General features: G+C 37.2%; 1 pseudogene; it reads left to right on the forward strand.

Moving 5' to 3' along the window:
* The first annotated feature begins 7,339 nt into the window (after nt 1–7,339).
* Nucleotides 7,340–7,458, forward strand: LOC120622312 (uncharacterized; annotated as a pseudogene).
* Nucleotides 7,459–9,035: the final 1,577 nt, after the last annotated feature.

Here is a 9,035-nt window from a genome sequence, read left to right on the forward strand (position 1 = left end):
AAAGCAAATATTGATTAAATAAAAGGGGGGGATACAACAATAGTAGTGGACTTTTAACACCTCATTGACATTGATGAAAAGATCATCCGGACAAAAAAAAATCAACAAGGAAACAGTGGCCTTATAGGACACATTAGACCAGATAGATTTAATTGATATTTTTAGAACATTTCACACAAAAGCAGCAGAAGATATAATCTTTTCAAGTACATATGGAACATTTTTTTAGAATAGGCCAAAAGTCAGGCCACAAAACAAGTCTCAATAAATTCAAGAAAACTGAAATAGTATCAAGCATCTTCTCCGATCCCAGTGGTATGAAACTAGAAATCAATTATAAGAAGAAAACTGAAAAACACACAAACACATGGAGACTAAATAACATGCTAGTAAACAATAAATGGGTTAACAATGAGATCAAGAAAAAAATTAAAAGATACCTTGAGAGAAATGAAAATGAAAACACAATGACCCAAAAATGTATAGGACACAGCCAAAGCAGTTCTAAGAGGGAAATTCATAGCAATACAGGCCTCTCTCAAAATAAAACAAGAAAAATTTCAAATAAAAAATCTAATCTTACACCTATACAGCAAACAAAGAAAAAGAACAAAAAATAAAGCCTAGAATAATAGAAGAAAGGAAATAATAAAGGTCAGCACAGAAATAAATTAAATTGAGATGAAAAAGCAATAGCACAGATCAATAGAACCAAGAGCTTGTCTTTGAAAGATAAACAATACTGATAAATCTTTAGACAGACTCATCAAGAAAAAAAGAGGGAAGGCCCAAATGAATAAAATCATAAATGAAAGAGAAGTGACAACTTATACCATAGAAATGTAGAGGATTAAAAGAAAATACTGTGAACAATTATATGCCAACAAGTTGGACAACCTGGAAGAAATGGATACATTTATAAAAACATACAAACTTCCAAGACTAAATCAAGAAGAAACAGAAAATCTGAACAGACCGATAACTACTAATGAAATCAAATTAATAATCAACACACACACAACAAACGAAAGCCTTGGACAGATGGCTTTACAGGTAAATTTTATCAAACATTCAAAGAATAATTGGCACCTATCCTTCTCAAACTAGTCCAAAAAAATTCTCCCAAACTCATTTTATGTGGCAGCATTACCCTGATATCAAAACTACACAACGGCGCTACAAGAAAGGAAAGGAAAGGAAAGGAAGGAAGGAAGGAAGGAAGGAAGAAGAAGGAAGGAAGGAAGGAAGGAAGGAAGGAAGGAAGGAAGGAAGGAAAGAAAGAAGGAAATCAAAATCCAGTATCCCTGATGAACATAGATGCAAAAATCTTCAACAAAATATTACCAAAGTGAATTCAGTGATACATAAAAAGGATCATACACCATATGAAGTGGGATTTATTCTTGGGATGCAAGGTGGGTTCAATATTTGCAAATCAATTAATGTGATATATCACACAAACAAAAGAGATGATAAAAATCATATGTACATATCAGTAGATATGAACATTTGACAAAATCAAGCATCCACTTATGATAAAAACGTTCAGCAAAGTGGGAATAAAGGAAACGTATCTCAACAAAATAAAGACCATGTATGACAAACCCAAAGCTAACATCATAATCAATGGTGAAAAGCTGAAAGTCTATACTTTAATATTAGGAACAAGACAAAGATGTCCACTTTCATCTCTTATATCAACATAGTACTGGAAGTCCTTGCCATAGCAATCAGCCTAAATAAATAAATAAATAAATAAATAAATAAATAAATAAATGGCAGTCAAATTTGAAAGGAAGAAATAAAAGTTATTATTTGCAGATGACATAATACTACATATAGAGAACCCTAAAGATCGCACTAAAAACCTATTAAAACTAATAAATGAATTCAGCAAAGTAGTTGGATACAAAATTAATATTCAGAAATTGGTTGCATTTTATTTGCCAGCAATGAACTATCAGAGAGAAATTTAAAAAACAATCCTATTTACAATTGCATCAAAAACAATGAAATACCTAAGAATCAAATTAACCAAGGAGATAAAAGACCTGTTCTTGGAAAATTCTAAGTTATTGAAAAAGAAATTGAAGAAGATACAAATAAATAGAAGCACATACCATGCTCATGGGTAGGAAGAATAATCATCGTTAACATGTCCATACTACCCAAAGCAATCTACAGATTCAGTGCAGTCCCTATCAAAATACCAATGGCATTTTTCAGAGAAGTAGAACAAATCCTAAATTTATATGGAACTCCAAAAGACCTTGAATAGCCAAAGCAATCTTAAGAAAGAAGAACAAAGTTAAGCTACCTGATATCAAGCTATAAGAATCAAAACAGCATGGTACTGGCATAATAGTATTATACTTAGATCAATGGAACAGAATAGAGAGCCCAGAAAAAAACCCACAACTATGGTCAATTAATCTATGACACAGGAGGAGAGAATATACAGTGGGGGTAAAGACAGTCTCTTCAATAAATGGCATTGGGAAAACTAGACAGATACATGCAAAAAAAAAAAAAAAAAAAAAGAAAAGAAACTAGACCACATTCTTATACCACGTAAAAGAATAAACTCAAAATGGATTAAAAACTGAAATGTAAGACCTGAAACCACAAAACTTGTAGAAGACAATATAGGCAATAAACTTTTTTTTTTTTTTGGATATGTCTCATAGGCCAAAGACAACAAAAACAAAAATAAACAACTGGGGCTACATCAAATTAAAAAGCCTTTGTACTGCAAAGGAAACCAACAAAATGAAAAATCAACCTACTGAATGGGAGAAGATATTTGCAAATAATATATTCAATAAAGGATTAATGTCCAAAATATATAAAGAACTCATAGAGCCCAACATTGAAAAAAACAAAACAAAACCCCAAAACGAAAATCCACAATGTAATTAAAAAATGGGCAGAGGACCTGAACAGATATTTCTCCAAAGAGGACATACAGAAGGCCAATAGACAAGAAAAAAAATGCTTACTATCACTAATCATTAGGGAAATACAAATCAAAATCACAGTGAGATATCACCTAACACTTGTTAGAATGACAACTATGAATAAATCAACAAACAACAAGTATTAGTGAGGATGTGGAGAAAAGGGAACCCTCATGGACTGTTGGTGGAATTGTAAATTGGTGCAGTCACTGTGGAAAACAGTATGGAGTTTCCTCAAAAAATTTAAAATAGAACTACCATATGACCCAGCAATTCCACTTCAGGGTATTTATCCAAAGAAATCCAAAACACTAATTCAAAAAGATATATGTACCCCTATGTTCATTGCAGCATTATTTACAATAGTCAAGTTATGGAAGCAACTCACATGCCAAAAATAGAGAATGGATAAAGAAGACATAGTACATATATAAATGGAATATTACTCAGCCATAAAAATGAATGAAATCATGCCATTTGTGACAACACGGATGGACCCAGAGGTTATTATGCTAAGTGAAAAGTCAGAGAAAGATAAATATCATAAGATTTAACTTTTGTGTATAATCTAAAAAACGAAATAAACAAAACAGGAATGAGCTCAATGAGAACAAATTGAGGGTCACTGGATGAGAGTAGGGTGGGTGGGATGGGTAAAAAAAAGTGAAAGGGATTAAGAAGTATAAATTGCCACTTATAAAAAGAGTCATGGGGATGTAAAGTACAGCATAGGGAATATAGTCAGTAATATTGTAATAACTATGAATAGTGTCAGGTACTAGACTAATCGAAGTGATCCATTTGTAAGGTATATAAATGTCTAATCACTGTGTTGTAGACATAAAAGTAATATAATATTGTATGTCAACTGTAATTTTACAATAATTTTTTAAAAAATGGTTGCCCAGGACTGGAGAGTGGGAGGAAATGGGATAGTGTCTGTTAATGCATACAGAGTTTCTTTTGAGGATGATGAAAATGTTCTAAAACTGATTGTAGTTGCACAACTCTATTCTAAAAACTATTGACTAACTTACTTTAAATAAGTGAATTATATAGCTGTATTATGAATTATTATCTCAATAAAGCTGTAAAGAAAACACTGAGATTTTAATTTTTACTCCTCAGATTTGCAGAAGAGTATAGAGAGACAGTCTGTCTCATACTTTGTTGATAAAAGTGTAGATTAGTGCCATCTTTTAAAAGAGCATTTTTGCAATCTCTACCAGAATTTTAAAAAGCACATTCCCTTTTACCCAGTTCTTCCATTCCTAACTGACCCAGTGGAAATATTTATAGTACGTCCAGGTACACCAAGTTGCTGTTGGAGTATTATAAGAGCAAAGAAACTGGAAATAAATACATCTCAACAGAGAATGCAATCATATAATGAAATAAGGCAAAACCATTATAAAGAAGGTGGTAGATTAGGCTTTGTTGACATGGAAAGATCTGTAGAAATCTATTTTAGGTGGAAAAAATTGCAAGGTAAAAAACAGTGGGCAGAGTTTGATTCTCTTTTTCTCAGTAAATGTGCTGATATACAAAGTGTTTGGGAAGGAAATACAGAGTGCTCTCCAGTGAGAGGAACTGCCATAGGCAAGAAGGTGTTAGCTTTAGTTTTATTATCTTTTGGAACTGTCTGAATTTTCTAAATGTGTGCATGCATTAACTTTCTTTCTAAAATGCCACTGGGATTATCTATGCAGCAGCATTACAAGTCATTTTTGTTTTCTTTATGCTTTTTTTGTGTTGAAAAACAAATTCTTTTAAAATCTCCTGCATTCCAGAAAAATGTGTGATTCTGTGTGTGCATGCTATAGTGTGGTTTCCTAATAAGACACTCATAGAGCTCAAGCTCTCTCCCTTTGGGCCTGGATCTCTCAATCTCAAGAAAAGACAGTAGGAAGGGCTGGGGGTGTTGCTGGCTCTAACAGCCAGAGGTTGATACTTTACTGAGTGTTGGCCTGAACCTCTTTCCAGAGGCAACTCCCACCTTCTCCCCATTCCTCCTTGTCCTGTTAATCTGGTGAGGCAGCTGATACTGGGAAAGAGGGATGTGGGGTTAGGGGTCTGTGTGAGGAGGCAGGAGAAGGATCCACTCCTCAGAAATAGCGAAGTGCACATACTGGCATGTGTCCCAGAAGATGCTCTATGGGTGTGGAAGCTGCTGAGCTGAAGCCTTTTTTGTTTTTAAATGAACGTACACACATTTTAATTTGTTCTTAACGATATATTTATATTTTAAAAACAGCGTACATATACATATGAGTAAAGAGCATGGTTCTTTACTCACTGACCTAGTCCACACTGGTAAGCACTTGAGAACTATTTACTGTGCTGACAGTATGAAGCCTATTTTCTAAGTGAGGGCTGCAGGGGTCTCCAAAGGCTGGTGCCTAGGTGGGCCCAGCCCCTGATTGCAGTTAAGGCCTGGAGTCACATGTGCATGCCTGTCTGGGAGTTGTTGGTACCTGTGTCTGTGCTCCCACATGCGTTCGTGGGCTTACACATCTGTTTCATGCATGTGACAGTAGCTTTACTGTTAAGCTCTCCAGGTCCCTCATTTACAAAGGCCCCTTTCAAGGCTCTGTCTTTAATTCGTATTCATGGTTTTAGTCTTCTGTTTTTGAAAAACAATTCCCCTTCCCATTGAATAAACATCAGGCCCAATAGAACCTTAATCTGCTTCTGACATACTTATATCATACTGTCACGTGTTTATCAAGTCTATATGTCTCCCTCCCTTTGTCTCTCTTTCCTTCCTTTCCTTCTTTAATATTTGTGTTTCAAGAACTTCCCCTTCTGGGAAAGAGGAACAACAATGAGAGAGACACAATTCCAGAGAGGTTCAGGGATCTGCAGAAGCATACTATGGGGCGTCTGACTTCCATCTAGGGACAATCAGAAGAATGAAAACTGAAAAAAAATTAAAGAATTGGCAGGGGCAACCAGACCTGGGCTGAGGTGTGGTGGCAAGCACTGTGGGTATGTTACTGTGAGCATCTGTGATATGTGTCTGTAACTGTCTGTGCATTTATATATGTGTTTGGATGGGATGAGGTTGGTGTGTGCCTGTGGTTGTGGAGTATTTGTGTCTCTCTCTGTGGGTGCAGCTGAGGGAGGACCCAAGTGCATGTGTGCTGTTTGTTGTTGGCTTCACATGCCTTCAAGTAAGAGGCCAGGCAGCACTGTGGGCTAATGAGTTCCCACAGCTGTGGAATTCCCTCAGGGCCAGTCTTTCCTGGTAGAGCAAACTACTGCTAGGAACCCAGTAATGAGAGTGATTATTTCATCCTGCCCAGGGCATACAAACATTCACACTGGTTTCAAGAGGCCCCACCAACCTCTTCTGACTAAGGCTGAGGCAGGGGGCTCTAACAGATGCAATGATTTCTCATACCTGCTCACAGGTAGGACTAGCTCTTTGATTTGGCATGTGGTATGGATGATAGGCAGAGGTGACCAAGCCCGAATATCAGATTTCCACAGTGATAGGCCCCATGAGCACTATGGGTCAATAAGATGTTTGTAGACAGTAGTAGGGACAGGGTCAGTTTTCAAACCCAACTCACTTCTTTTATGAGAGTTGGCTCAGAAAGGGCTGGAGAAATCTCCAAGATCACCTAAAACACCAGTGTGTATTCTCTACTTACCCTCCACCCCATGGATTTACCTGCCACAGTTTTCTACCCTGCTCTGTGTCCCCTAATAAAGCTGACCTCTGTGGACACCATCACCTGGGCTTCCTTGATGTTGGCTCCCAGTAGGCTTCAGCCAATGGGGGGCACCAATGGGCATCAGAGGGCGGGAAGAGAGAAAAGTTGGAATCTTTTTCCCATCTACCTCCAGTTTTGGAAGTGGCCGTGGTCCTCTCTAGCCACTGCTCTTCTCAGGGGACCCGACCCATAGTCGTAGCTCTTCCTGGTTTCAGGAAACCACTCCCCTCCTCCTCCCTTCAGGTTTAGTGGGTAAAGTCTCCCCACTATTGCCAGCCCTGGTACTGCACCATACCCTGTTGATTTCCTTAACTCCTACACACACATTAGGTAAATTGCCCTTTCATTAAACTCTTTTCAATAAACTCTATTGAGTCTTGTCTCTCCTCCTGGGATCCTGGTACATACAGTTTCCCACTGTGGTAGAAATAAAATATACACTCTTTTTTTCTGCTCCTTAATTACAAGCTCCTTCTGCCCTCAAGACTTTTACACTTAAAATTTCCTCTGCTTGTTTAAAAATCACCTCTTCATCAATAAAACAAACAAATAACAAAAGACATATTTTACATATTTAGCAGTGCTTGGTACTCATTATGGGTTTAACAAATACTAGTTAATATTGTTGTTATTGTTACTGTTGTGTTAAATATATATAAAACTGCCTACGGCCAAGCCACCCTGAACGTGCCTGATCTTGTCTGATCTCGGAAGCTAAGCTGGGTTGGGCCTGGTTAGTACTTGGATAGGAGACCACCTAGGAAGACCAGGTGCTATAGGCGTTAAAAAATATATATAATATATATCTATACATATACATATATATATATATAAAACTGCTAGGTACTGAAGTGGAAATAAATGTTTACTTGAACTTAAAGAGCATGGTTTTAATACTGTGTCAATTTAATATTAACAAATATTGAAATATTGGATGTGCCAATTATTCATCTTTGCTGCATTTCTACAGTTAATGTCCTTTGTATTCCTGTATTTTTAAAAAACAAAGTGTTAGTTTGAGGGGTTTCTTATTCATTTTAGTTTTAAATGTATTCCGAGATTGCATGAAAAGGGGGAAATAATAAGTATACAACGTTCAATAAGTCAGTGTCTTGTTTTATCACAATGACATTTTAAAATAAGATATACATGGTTAAAAAGTGAAAAACAATCATCTTTTCAAAGGGGACTTTCTAACCAGTCTAAATTAAGGAGTATCATCATTCTCTATTGCCATCCACCTTCTGCCTTTCGCAGTACTTACGACATTTTATAATTAGGATTGTTTCCTAGTTTCCTAGTTTCAAGTCTCTTCCAGCATACTGTGAGCTTGACAAAGCTTTTGGATCCTGCCTGCTGGTTTCACTGAGTATGTCCCAGGAGTATCTTAATGAGTAGACATGCTAGGATTCTGTAACAAAGAGGCCCCCAAACATGCAGCATGAATAATAGTTTATTTTTCCCACAGGTGATAGTGTGGGTAGGTGATCCAGGCTGACATGGTGGTTTAAAGGTGTTTCCAGATCCTGCAGTTCCCCAGAACAACTTCCCCCTCAGCTACACCAGACCAAACTTTAAAAACCCTCTTACTCAGAGCAATGCCACTTCCTTTGGTCTCAGCTCCTGGATCCAGCCTGCCCCAGATTCTTATTCTCCCAACAAGAGGCTTGTCTATGTGGCTTCCCAAACCACAGAGCAAATTCCCTGAAATGAAGTTGGCCTCTCACAATGACACAAGGCCATTGTATACACTTTTTTCTTATGGTTGTTATTAAATGTTACTTTTTTATCTCTGTGAAAATAGTTTACATCTGTCAACATCCCTGATCTTTAAGCAAATTACTTCATTCTGTGCCTCAGTTTCCTCATCCGTAAAATGGCAATGATCATAGTTTGCTTCCTAGGGGTCCTATAAGGATTAAATGAGCATAAAGCAAAAAAAGAAAATGTGCATAAAGCTTGCAGAATTGAACCTAACATATGCTATGTCCTCTTTAAATAATCAGCATTACTATGATTTTCTCAACTTTCCCATGAGATAGATGGGCGGTATCACATTTTCAGATGCAGAAATGAAGGACCAGAGAGCTGAAGCAAGTTACCCAAGGCCACTACACTGGTAGGTGGCTGAGTCTGGGTTAAAAACACACCTGAACCTCAGTTACCTCATGATAAAATTGGGATGACGATGGCACCCACTCATAGGATTGGATTGTAAGAATCCAAAGCCATCATGCAATCAATTGACAGGCACATGAAGGGCACTGCCTGTGCCCTTCCTCTTCATGGTGGCCCACGCTGTTATACTGATGTCTTCACGGAGCCATCAGGAATCCCAGCTACCCCTCTCCTGGTGGCC

The sequence above is a fragment of the Pteropus medius genome, unplaced genomic scaffold (genome assembly GCF_902729225.1).
Source record: "Pteropus medius unplaced genomic scaffold, Ma_sr-lr_union100, whole genome shotgun sequence".
NCBI lineage: Eukaryota > Metazoa > Chordata > Mammalia > Chiroptera > Pteropodidae > Pteropus > Pteropus medius.